This window comes from Bubalus kerabau, chromosome 5 (genome assembly GCF_029407905.1).
Source record: "Bubalus kerabau isolate K-KA32 ecotype Philippines breed swamp buffalo chromosome 5, PCC_UOA_SB_1v2, whole genome shotgun sequence".
Lineage (NCBI taxonomy): Eukaryota > Metazoa > Chordata > Mammalia > Artiodactyla > Bovidae > Bubalus > Bubalus kerabau.
In genome coordinates, this window is record NC_073628.1 from 12,553,041 (window position 1) to 12,565,023 (window position 11,983).

Genomic DNA, 11,983 nt, shown 5'->3' on the forward strand with positions numbered 1-11,983 from the left:
TCTCTGTCTTCTTAGATGTCCATGCAGATCTGCTTGATTTTCCAGCCAAGCTTCAAGGAAGAGATTACAGTTCAATTCTCTGTATTCTGAGAAGCTTCAAAGGCCACTGGCCAAGGACACTGATGAAGGTAAAGACTTAATCAAGAGCTTTGTGTTTTTCTCCGATCTTTTAGTGGCCTAAAGGGGAAAACTCAGGTAGGTCAGAGCATATATAACTGGAGGCTCCTGGTCACCATTGCATGTTACGAACCCAAATGTCCCTGAGTATTTTGAGCCAGGAAAGAAGCATGAAGTGGCTTGTGGTCCTCAGGCTGGTGGCCTTCTCAGAGTGAATAGTCAAGTAAGTATAGGGACTGCAAGTCACATCATATTCCTTTCTCAGATTTTTTCTTTCATCTGATTATTCTTCTACCTATCAGGTTTAGAAGGGAATGGAATATTTCCCTAAGAGTCTTAAAGCTCAACTCTTACTTTCTGATAAGTAACTTGCTATAGGAACTGTGGATCCCAAGGTCTTGGTTGGGTTGCACAAATCTCGGGGTCCAGTCATGTCATGACCTATTGAAAATGCAACACCTTGTAACAGTTCAGTGCACAGTCGATGCAAATGTCGATGTGGTCTTGTGGAATAGCACTTTCTACATTTGATTCAACATGTCCTCTTTTTTCCCTGTCTACTGCAGTGTGTATATGCCTATGTCTGCATCTCTGTATCACTGTCATTTATCTCTCCATCTCTTTGGAAGTCACTGGGAGTGTATTTCTCTTTGTGTTGTTTTCTTTTACTTTTTCACTTGACTCTTCCTTCCTTCTCAAGCCTCTGAATTTCCCTTACTTTTTCCCTATATCTTGGATTCTTCTTTCAACTCTCTCTTCTCTGTCAACTTGAAGATAGATACACTGTGTTATATCTGGCAAGCAGTGTAACCACAGACAACTCAGAAACTTCCTGCATTTCAAATTGCTTCCTTGTAAAAGAGTATAAGAGTCCCCTTTCTACCTTCTTCCTTGAGATTCTATGAGAAGGAATGAATGGGATGGCAACAGCAATGCTAATGGCTATCATTGTTGAGACTGGAAGATCCCCCTAGAGAAGGAAATGGCAATGCACTCCAGTATTCTTGCCTGGAAAATCCCATGGATGGAGGAGCCTGGTAGGTTACAGTCAATGTGGTAGCAAAGAGTCAAACATGACTGAGAGACTTCACTTTCATTTTCACTTTATATACATCACTTCATTTATCCCCAAGATATCCTATTTGGAGGGTTTGTATTGTTACATTCTACTATTTTGCCGAAGGGGAGACTGAGACATCACATGGTCATATGGCTTACCCAAGATTGCAGAACAGAACCTGTATTTGAATCTATGTCTTTCCCATGGTATATGCATAAAATTCTGATAATAATGTGCCTCATAAAAATGATTAGAAAATACACAGGGCCATTACAATGACAGTTATACCTTAACACTGACAGCTAATTGTAGCATCTTTGTTTTCTTTGTCAAATGCTCAGTGAAAGAATACCTCTAAGGCGAGTGAAGACCATGAGAAAAACCCTCAGTGGAAAAAACATGCTGAACAATTTCCTGAAGGAGCATGCTTACAGACTGCCCCAGATCTCTTTTCGTGGCTCAAATCTAACTATTCATCCACTGAGAAACAGCATGGATGTGAGTATTTTGGGAGGATGGTGTTCCACAGCGCCCCCTGGTGCTCTAGCCTACCACTGGGGCTCATCTGGAGTTGCCAGGTGGGGTGTCGGGGTTGGGGTTCCTGCAGAAGGCAGAGACACTGGAAAACAGGGACCCCCAACCAGAGAAGAAAGCAATCTCACCCTCAACTGTTGGTCTTTGTGACTGAGCCTGGAAATTATTAGGTGTCAGGTAAATATCCATTTCTGAGTCAAAGATGTGTCATTTGTTTGAAGGCGATTGTTCCTTCTGAACTAAGTGAGCCACTAAATTACAGATGAAGAGTGAACCATCACTGATCAAAAGTTAGAACCAACTGGAAAGCAATTGTGAATCCCCAGGCAGAAGAATTCAGCTTCCACAGATGCAAGAACAACAGCACTAAAAAGTTACTGAACCTGTATTCCGTGTATGGACATAAGAATCACCGTGGTTACTGTTTTTAGATTAGACAAAGGGCTTATTTTTACTTCAAGAATGCCCATGCCAGCCTGAGAGATAGACAAAGAGTAAATATATGTCAAATGAAAGGGTCACTTGTGAGATGTTGATTGGATGTGGTCTGAGTTAGGAGATAGTGGCTGGGGTTTATCAAGAAGGACCTCCTGAAGAAGCGGGTGCTAAGGCTGGGTTTGAAGAGACTACAGAGCTTCTCAAATGAAGACATCAGGACTTCCCTGGGTGTCCAGTGGTCCTGGAATCCCAGTAGTTATGCCTCTGGGCTTCCCATACAGGAGGTACCACTTCAACACCTGGTCATAGAGTCAATATCCTGCATACAATGTAGCACAGGAAAAATATATCAAATGCAGATACCTCTGTGACCAAAGTCTGTGAGCTGCACGGTGGTTAGAAGTAAAATATCATGTATGAAACGAGTTGCCAGTCCAGGTTCGATGCACGATACTGGATGCTTGGGGCTGGTGCACTGGGACGACCCAGAGGGATGGAATGGGGAGGGAGGAGGGATGAGGGTTCAGGATGGGGAACACATGTATATCTGTGGCGGATTCATTTTGATATTTGGCAAAACTAATACAATTATGTAAAGTTTAAAAATAAAATAAAATAAAAAAAAAGAAATTGATATCAAGAGATAAGTGACACCAAGATGGAGGCATCAGTGTGAGAATAGAGGGTAGCCAGTTCTGCACTAACCCACTCCCTCCTTCTCCCTGTAGTTGGTCTACATTGGTAACATCACCATTGGAACACCCCCTCAGGAATTCCAGATTATCTTTGACACAGGCTCATCTGACTTGTGGGTTCCCTCTGACTTCTGCACCAGTCCAGCCTGTTGTGAGCACAGACATCCTGTACCAAGACCATCCTTCACTTGCCCTGCCACCCTGTTTCCACCCTTGGCACCTGATGACACTCATCTCTTGTTTCTGCAGCTACACACATTAGGTTCAGACATCTTCAGTCTTCCACCTTCTGGCTTACCAATAAGACTTTTAACATCACCTATGGATCTGGGAGAATGAAAGGAGTTGTTGCTCATGACACAGTTCGGGTAGCAGTGTAACATATGCTGAGTCAGGACAGGCTGTGGAGTGACCAGTGGTTGCAAAACAGATGCAGGACCATCTGGCAGGACCCTTCCTAGCCTAACTCCCATAGATACTGGCCATTTTATCCATGGGATCATGTCTCTGGGTGCCGGGGACCAGCCCCGGCTGATCCAGGGTATTCGAAGGAGAGACGGCTAGGCGAGGGTCAGGGAATAACTGCTTAATTACACTTTAATTAAGGATACAAAGAGTAATAGAATAAGGATAGCTCAGTGAGGAAATTCAGTGGAGAAAAGCGGCTGAAATAAGGATAGCTCAGTAAGAAAATTCAGTGGAGAAAAGAAGCTGAGTGGCTTGGTTTACGCGGAAAATCAATATAACCCGTGACACCAGGTTAGCTCTGACCACGGAGGCCGCAGGCGCCCTCTCGAATAGCGGAAGGTGCCCCACCTTAGACACCTTCTCGAGTGGGTCTTAGAAGCCCAGGCAAATAAATGGTCGCAGAGGACATCCACGCTCCAGATGGACGCTCAGCCAGAAGTTAAAGGGAAGAATGACATGGGGAGACCAAGTTTCAGTGAACAAGGCCTGCACTTTATTTTCCAAAGTAGTTTTTATACCTTAAGTTATGCATAGAGGATAATGGGGGAAGGGGTAGAGTCATGCAGCAAGCCAGGCTTTTTTCCTGTAAACTTATCATATGCAAAAGTTCAGGTGATAGACATCATCTTCTGGCCCGGAGGCCTGTTAACATTTTAAGAAACTTATCTTTCTCTAAAGGTGATTATTCCAAAGTCAGGCGCCAGCCTTCCAAAAAGCATTGAACAAAGCTGCATTTTACATTTCTATACACCCATTATATCAATCAATACACTGCCAAGGACACAGTAGGAGTATGGAGACTTAGCAGCAAACATTGGCCCAACAAGTGAAAAACCCTTCACCAATACATTTTCTAATCAATCTTTTAACTACTCAAAGGAATCTGTGTTTAGGCAGTTTAGAACATCTCCTGCCTCTCACAGTTGGGAGGCTCTGAACAATCACATGTGGCCGGAAAAACCCATTCAGGCAGGCTAGAGGATTTCCAAAGGAGTTTGTAGGTTAAACACTGTCACACCCAGGAATTATTAACTGGAGCTGTGAGCTAACTCTTTTTTCAGAGAGAGGTAGTGGGGGACAGCCCCCCGTAAAGTCAGAGGTGTAGGTGAAAGCACAAAGCAGAAAGTAGGCAGACTCTGGTTTTGGGGGTAGATGCTCGAGAATTTCCAGGGGGACTCCTGAGGCTCGATCCCGCCTTTGCGTATGCCGAGCCTCCTTCCTCATGACCTTTGTCATGGGCGGAGTGCCTCACGCTGGCTCCCGGAAGTGATAGAATTCCAGTTGAGCTATTCCAGATCCTCACTCAATATGCAATGTGCCGGCTCCCAGCATCTGGGGAAGCAGTGCCCATGGTGACACATGAGCAAAAAAATTAGCTAACCCAGAGAGTGGCTTGAGGTGTGGACTTGCAGCTCCTCTGCCCATGAGCAGTTCAAGGTTCATTTTGCTGGGAGTGAGAAGAAAGGATGAAAGCACCCACTTTTATATTCACAGACTGTTCCAAGCACTTTCAGGTGATAACTGGTTTAATCCTGCAACAACCCCAAACAGCAGTTACTCTGATTAGCTCATGAGACATATGAGGAAACAGGTGCAGACAGCAAGGGCCTTGCTAAGGGCACACATGTGGTAAAAGGTGGAGTTAGGCTGGCTTATCAGACTGAAGTTGCTGTGGGGTGGTTGGGGACAAGATAAAACTGATCTGAGGACCCTGGGGGCAGTCAAGGGCTTCAGGTATCCATAGTGGGAAACTGGAGGCCTGAGAAGTCAAGGGGCCTGATAAATGAGTTCTCACTCTAGAGGACCCTTGAAAGTCTAATTAACCTATGGCCTGCCTCCTCCAAATTATTTGAGTAGTTCCACTCTCTCACTTTCTCTCTCATACACACTCACAGAAATATACACATATCCCCAAAAGTGATTTCCCCAGGCAGTAATTTCATAGAACCCTGCAAGCAAGATTGTGTTTTCAGCTTCTGTCTTCCTGGACAGACACAGAATATACCGTACATTACAGAGAATGCAGTCCATTCCTGTCATTAGGTCACAGTGATGCCAAAGAGAAGGGTATCTTGCTCTCGATTGTTTTGTCCATAAGGTGGCACCACTGGGACCTGGCCTAACACGTGGTTGCCCCACTTGTACAGAAGCCACAATGCCAATTTGACTCACTCAGGTGGTATTTTTCAGAGGGGCAGATGTTATAAAATTCACAGACTCTCTCAAATGGAACCCCAATTACCCTCCCAGCTTGGTCTAACCATCTTTGGGCCACCACAGACAGAGCCCAGCCTCAATTCTTCTCTGAGTATCTAATGGCAATGCATCTCAGTCCAGTCCTAGCCCTACTTCATGTATCTGTAAGTGGGAACACTCTTCTCTCCCACAGATTGGGGACCTTGTAAACACTGACCAGCCATTCGGTCTAAGCATGGCAGAATACGGGTTTGAGGATATACATTTTATGACGTCTTGGGCTTGAACTACCCCAAAGTATCCTTCTCTGGAGCCATCCCCATCTTTGACAAGCTGAAGAATTAAGGTGCCATTTCTGAGCCTGTTTTTGCCTTCTACTTGAGCAAGTAAGTGTGAGATGGACAATCCCTTTGACCAAATTAGCTGTAAAATGCTTTCAGGTGCATGGAAATTATAGAACACTTGATAAAGAAGTATCCTGAGTGATAACCTAACCCAGGATAACTATGGACCCAGGACCCTACCTGGCTTCACCCCTGGCTTTTAGAAATAAAAGTTTATTGGAACACAAGCCTACTCCTGGGCTCAAGATCAGTAACTTGGTCTGAGGGGGGTGGGGCGGTGAGTAAGGAGAAAGGCTAATGGGAGGCAACAGGAAACAAGTTGAAGGAAAAGGCATTAGGTTATGCTTATGAATTTAATCAGGAAGGAAGGAGAAGGATGGTGGATATCTTTCCTTTCTCATTAGTATTTCACTGGGAGCCCAGGACCAGCTACCCGATTTGTAGGAGCCAGTGAGAAATGAAAGTGTGAGACACAAAAGTGTGGGACCCCTTGTTCAAGAAATATTAGGCATTTCAAGACAGGGAGAGCAGAGTTGGGGTCCCTTCTGTATTTGGGGCCTTTTTGATAGTAGAGGTCACAGGCCATTGGAGCCAACACTGGGTGACCTGAACGCACACCCTTAGAACTCCCAGGCCTTGATTTTCCTGAAAAATGACAAGGTGGACAAGGGGAAAGCCAAAACACTTCAGCACCCTGTCCTCTGAGGGTGTCTGAGCACTCAGGTCGCTGGAGGTCCAGGGCGTCTTCAGAAGACATAGTGGGTGGAGTCCAGCCACGTGATCCAGATTTTAACCTCCTCTGTGCCACTCATTAGTCAGTAACAGACTTCGGTCTGGATTTCGATCTCTCCTAGACTCGATTTCTGCATCTGTACATGGGGACCTTATTAGGGTCTTGATGGGTGGACAAGCACAGCTCTCAGACAGTGCTGTTGTTACTGTCCTCCAAGGATCGCCCCCTCTCTTCTCTCTACAGAGATGAGCAGGAGGGCAGTGTGGTGATGTTTGGTGGGGTGGACCACCGCTATTACAAGGGAGAGCTCAACTGGGTACCATTGATCCAAGTGGGTGACTGGATTGTACACAGGGACTGGTAAGCCTCTCCCTCTAAGGGTCAGCCCAAGTGATGCTCCCACTACTGTACATGGACACAGGCAGAAACACACAAATGCATTCTCAGACACACAGTCACACAGACATATACACTACCCACAATGACACAGACAGACACACAGACACATGGAAACACACAAGCAGACATGTATAAACCTACACAGAGACACATATAAACATGCATAGCTAGTCAGAGATGCACAAGCACACACAGAGACACATACAAACACACATACAAACAAACACACAAGCACATAGATACACAAACAACCCATGGGTTCATAATACCAAGGCCTTCTGAGCATGGCTCTGACCATGGTCTTAAAAGACACCAGAGAGGTCTGTGTACCTGGGAGAGGGCTGTACCCACTTCCCTTTGAGGTGGGGAGCATGGTTAGAGGATTTTACCATGTGGTGACAGAGGATCAGGGAAAATATCTCCAGCCTGAACAGAGTTATGATAAGATGACCAATTGTCCAGGGCTACACAGGACATAGGAATTTCTCAGTACAGATAAATTTCAGTTAAGAAACAGGGACAGTCCTGAGAAAATGGGGAAAACTGGTTTTCTTAGGCAGCAGCTACCCAGCAGTGGAGAGAGGTTGCCTGCAGTCTTAAGATGTGAAAGCAACTAATAAAAAAGACACACCAAGTTCTTGGGCACACAGTGGGAGAGGGGCTATTACAGAGAATCAGGAAGGTGGGATCCAGGAGTGACCTGAGGGCAAGAGGCATAATTGATAGGATTCTGTGTGATACCCACAGACAAATGCTGACCTGTCCTTTGGAGTTTCTGTGGGCTAGTCATGTATTTCATGGTCAGGGTCTCAGGGTCTGAGCTGGTTGTAGGAGAAGTGCTGGAAGACACCCTCACCCAGAGAAGCCCCTCTCTCCCTACTATGAGAATCTGCTGTCCCTGTGAATCTGCATCTTCACTCTGTGTGTGACCTGTTATTTGTTCCCCACCAGATACAGCTCTCTCAAGGTTTCTTATTGTTTTCTCAGTCTTCATTCTCTCATTGGACAGACGAGCTTTGGGCATCCACTGTGTGCTAGGCACTTTAGGGAGGCAAGGAGAATAAAACTGGCCCTCGCATCTAAGAAGGCAGATGTACATGAAGTGACTTGCCCACAAAGTGAATTGTGACTTTGGTACATGCTAGACGTGCAGCAGACTTAGCAGCAGCAGACATGAGGAGGAAAAGGCAATGGCAACTCACTCCAGTACTCTTGCCTGGACAATCCCAGGGACGGCAGAGCCTGGTGGGCTGCCCTCTATACGGTCGCACAGAGTCGGACATGACTGAAGTGAGTTAGCAGCAGCAACAGCAGCAGACATGAGGAAGGGTCTACAGAGAGTGACTAAGACAGGAGATTGATAAACACTGGGGAAAAGACTTCCTGAAAACAATACAATTAAGCTGGATTCTGGAAGATGAGAAGAAATTTGCTAGTCAAAGTGCAGTGGAATCTTCTAGGAAGGAAGACCAGCTTGTGTCAAGGTACAAAAGATCCTTGTGCATTCAAGTACTGCATTCGAGGATGTCAAGAAAGGTGCTATGTCGAGAGCAAAGGAAAAGAGAGCGAGAGATGAAGGGCTATTTAGGAAGCAGTTGGGAAGGGGACAACTCTGGGGAGGCTCAGAGTGACCATGATGCCCACTTTCTTCCTTTGTTTCTCAGCATCTCCATTGAAAGAAAGGTTATTGCTTGTTCTGGAGGCTGCAAGGCCATTTGCTGACACTGGGGCAGCATTCATCAAAGGCCCAAGAACACTGGTCGATAACATGCAGAAGCTCATTGGGGCCACGCCATGGGGTTCCAAGGTGGAGGGTCATGCTCCAGGGTCACTCCCAGTCTCCACACATAACAAGAATCACCAGGGCCAACCTCTCACCCTCTCTCTATAACAGCACTATGTTTCATGTTCTGTGGTCAATACACTGCCCTCTATTATCTTCACCATCAATGGCATCAACTACCCAGTGCCAGGGCGAGCCTACATCATCAAGGCGCAAGGACAATACTGAGGGTTGGTTCTCAAACTGGAGCTTTCTGAAGGCCATGTCAAATCATTGCAGGTACTGCTGAGCCCTGTGGCTGGGCCAGTACCTCCCACAAAACCAATCAGTTAAGAGTAAAGGGCCATGTGGGACACTGATATTCCTGAAATAAATGTGGAGAGACCACACCATATGGCATGGTGGGAGTCAGGGAGAGGGGAACACTAAGGTCCTCAGTCCTCAAAGAGCTTCAGTTCAATCTGAACTCAGAGGTGCATGAACATGAAATTAACACTAGCAATCCCTGAAATAGGCCATGTTACAAGGAGAATGGCTGGGGAGAGTCCCAGTGTGATGTCCCAGCATAATTTAACAGGCTCCCTTCCCTTCTCAAAGTTTTCCTGGTTTGGATGATAAATTACATGGTCAGCCTAGTTCTCGGCTGCATCTTCCCTTGCTCCGGCCAGGTGCCTCTTTTGTGAGTTGGGGTGCCCGACCCCTCTGTGGTGACGTTGGATGCTAATGTGAATAAAGTGTGCACTGTGACTGCTCAGCCGTGGCACTGTGTGGAGGCTTCATGTCAGCTCCCAGTGGGAGTTCAGAGCAGGCTGATGGGGTCAAAGAAGGCTTTGAGGAAGAGAGGGAATTTCAGGAATTCTAAAACCAGAAACTCATTGAGCCATATGGAGGGTTGCTTGGTTCTAGGCAAAACTGCACTGGATTCCATGCAAATGGCATCTCAAGATGGTCTGCACTGGGGCACTGGGGACTTACTCGGGGTGATGAGGGCTACGGACTGACCAGTGGGGATGGGGAACCAGAGTACTTTACCCACCCAATCCTGGAGTGGCCAAAGAGGGTGAGTGTGGGCTGAAGGAAGCTTCTCAGAGTTCCTGAGTTAAATCTTCAAGACAGTGTTGTGGGCATTGCTCTATTTAAGATGGATAAACAACAATGAGTTGCTGTGTAGCACAGGGAACTCCACTCAGTTATATGACAGCCTGGATGGGAGGGGTGTCTTTGAGACCAGGATACCCAGATACATACGGTTGAATCCCTTTACTGTCCACCTGAAACTCAGAATATTGTTTACCAGCTATCATTCCAGTTCAGTCGCTCAGTCATGTCCAACTCTTTGTGACCCCATGAATCACAGCACGCCAGGCCTCCCTGTCATTCACCAACTACAGGAGTTTACTCAGACTCACTTCCATCGAGTCAGGGATGCCATCCAGTCATCTCATCCTCTGTCATCCCCCTCTCCTCCTGCCTCCAATACCTCCCATCATCAGAGTCTTTTCCAGTGAGTCAATTCTTTGCATGATGTGGCCAAAGTACTGGAGTTTCAGCTTCAGCATCATTCCCTCCAAAGAAATCCCAGGGCTGATATTCAGAATTGAACGGTTGGATCTCCTTGTAGTCCAAAGGACTCTCAAGAGCCTTCTCCAATACCACATTTCAAAAGCATCAACTCTTCAGCGCTCAGCTTTATTCACAGTCCAACTCTCACATCCATACATGACCACTGGAAAAACCATAGCCTTGACTAGATGGACCTTTGTTGGCAAAGTAACCAGCTATACTCCAATACAAAATAAAGTTTTTTTTAATAAAGTACAGATTGTGGGGACGCAGGAGGAGAACTAGCATTCTCTGCAGAGAAAACAAGGAGCAGGAGTCAGAAGGAAAGAAACAGGGAGTGAGGAGAACTATGGACACACTTTTTCTTTTCGAAAAAATTATATTGAAGTGTGGCTAATCTTCAGTGTTGCATTACGTTCTGCTGCACAGCAGTGTGACTCAGTTATACACATAAAAATATATTTTTTTCTTATTATTTTTCATGGGACTTATCGCTGAATATTGAATATAGTTTCTTATGCTCTACAGAAGGACTTTGTTGTTTTTCATTCTTCTGTTTCCCAACTACCACTCCTCCCCTCCCCCGCACCCTCCCTCATGGCAACCTCATGTCTTGGCCGTTTTTGGTTGTGGATGAACTCTCATATCCCCTGCTGCTGAGAAAACCCCTTGATACTTATCAAAAGAGGGAAATAAAAGAAAGAATTGTGCTCGGTCTGGATATTGCAGGGAGTCTCCAGTAAGGGCTCATGCTGACTGGTGTGTGTCTCTGGCTCCCCCAGGATTCTAGAGGCCACTGTTATACCACCTTTCTAGAGAACACTGTGAGTCCATCTACAGAGACCTGGATGCTGGGTGACGTCTTCCTGAGGCTGTATTTCTCGGTCTTTGATTAAGGAAATGACAGGATTGGCCTGGCACAGGCAGTGTAAATTCTTGGAGCGGCTGAGGAATCAGTAAGGCTGCTCCTAACACACACTCACTCACACTTTGGGCACTTCTGCCCAGGATGCTGGTGAACTGTGATTGGTGGTCTGCATACCTTATTCTCAGTAAAGAATAAAGTGTTTCACTCTTAATGGTGCTGAAACAAATGGTTGCCTCTGTTTGTGTCTGGGAGTGCAGTATTTAGAATCAAGTCTGTAAAAATTGAGAGGAGTCCTACTCCAACTGGCTTAAAGGAAAAGGAAGACTCATTGAAATGATTCTTGGAACCCAGGACACAAAACTCAGAGCAAATAAAAAGATCTCTGTGACTGGACCCAAGAAATCAGAAGTTATCAGTTCTCTCTTACCCTCAGTTTTTCCCTTCCCTCTTCTTTGATGGTCTTAGCCCGACTACTTTTTTCCTTTAGGCTTCTACACCTAGTGATGGCCTCCAAGCTACCTGCCCTAGGGTTTATATCCTAAAGGCATCCCCTAGTAAAGAAAGAAGCTTGGAGCCATTAGAGTTCAAGGGTGTGCCCTGAATGACCAACCTCAGTTCACATGTACAGCCCTAGATCAGCCATCCTGGCAGGCCATGAGGTCCTATGATTGGCTTTACATGGTCATTGGCCGTGACACAACAGCACACATGATTGTCAAATTCCTCCAGAACTACATGACTGAAGCTGGAGAGACAGCCCCAAGCATAGCGACTGGGGGATGGTC

The 11,983-nt window shown here is 46.0% G+C and overlaps 1 pseudogene; it reads left to right on the top strand.

Annotated features, from left to right (window-relative positions):
- The first annotated feature begins 287 nt into the window (after positions 1 to 287).
- LOC129653634 (pregnancy-associated glycoprotein 1-like) lies at positions 288 to 11,262 on the top strand (annotated as a pseudogene).
- The last annotated feature ends 721 nt before the right edge of the window (positions 11,263 to 11,983 follow it).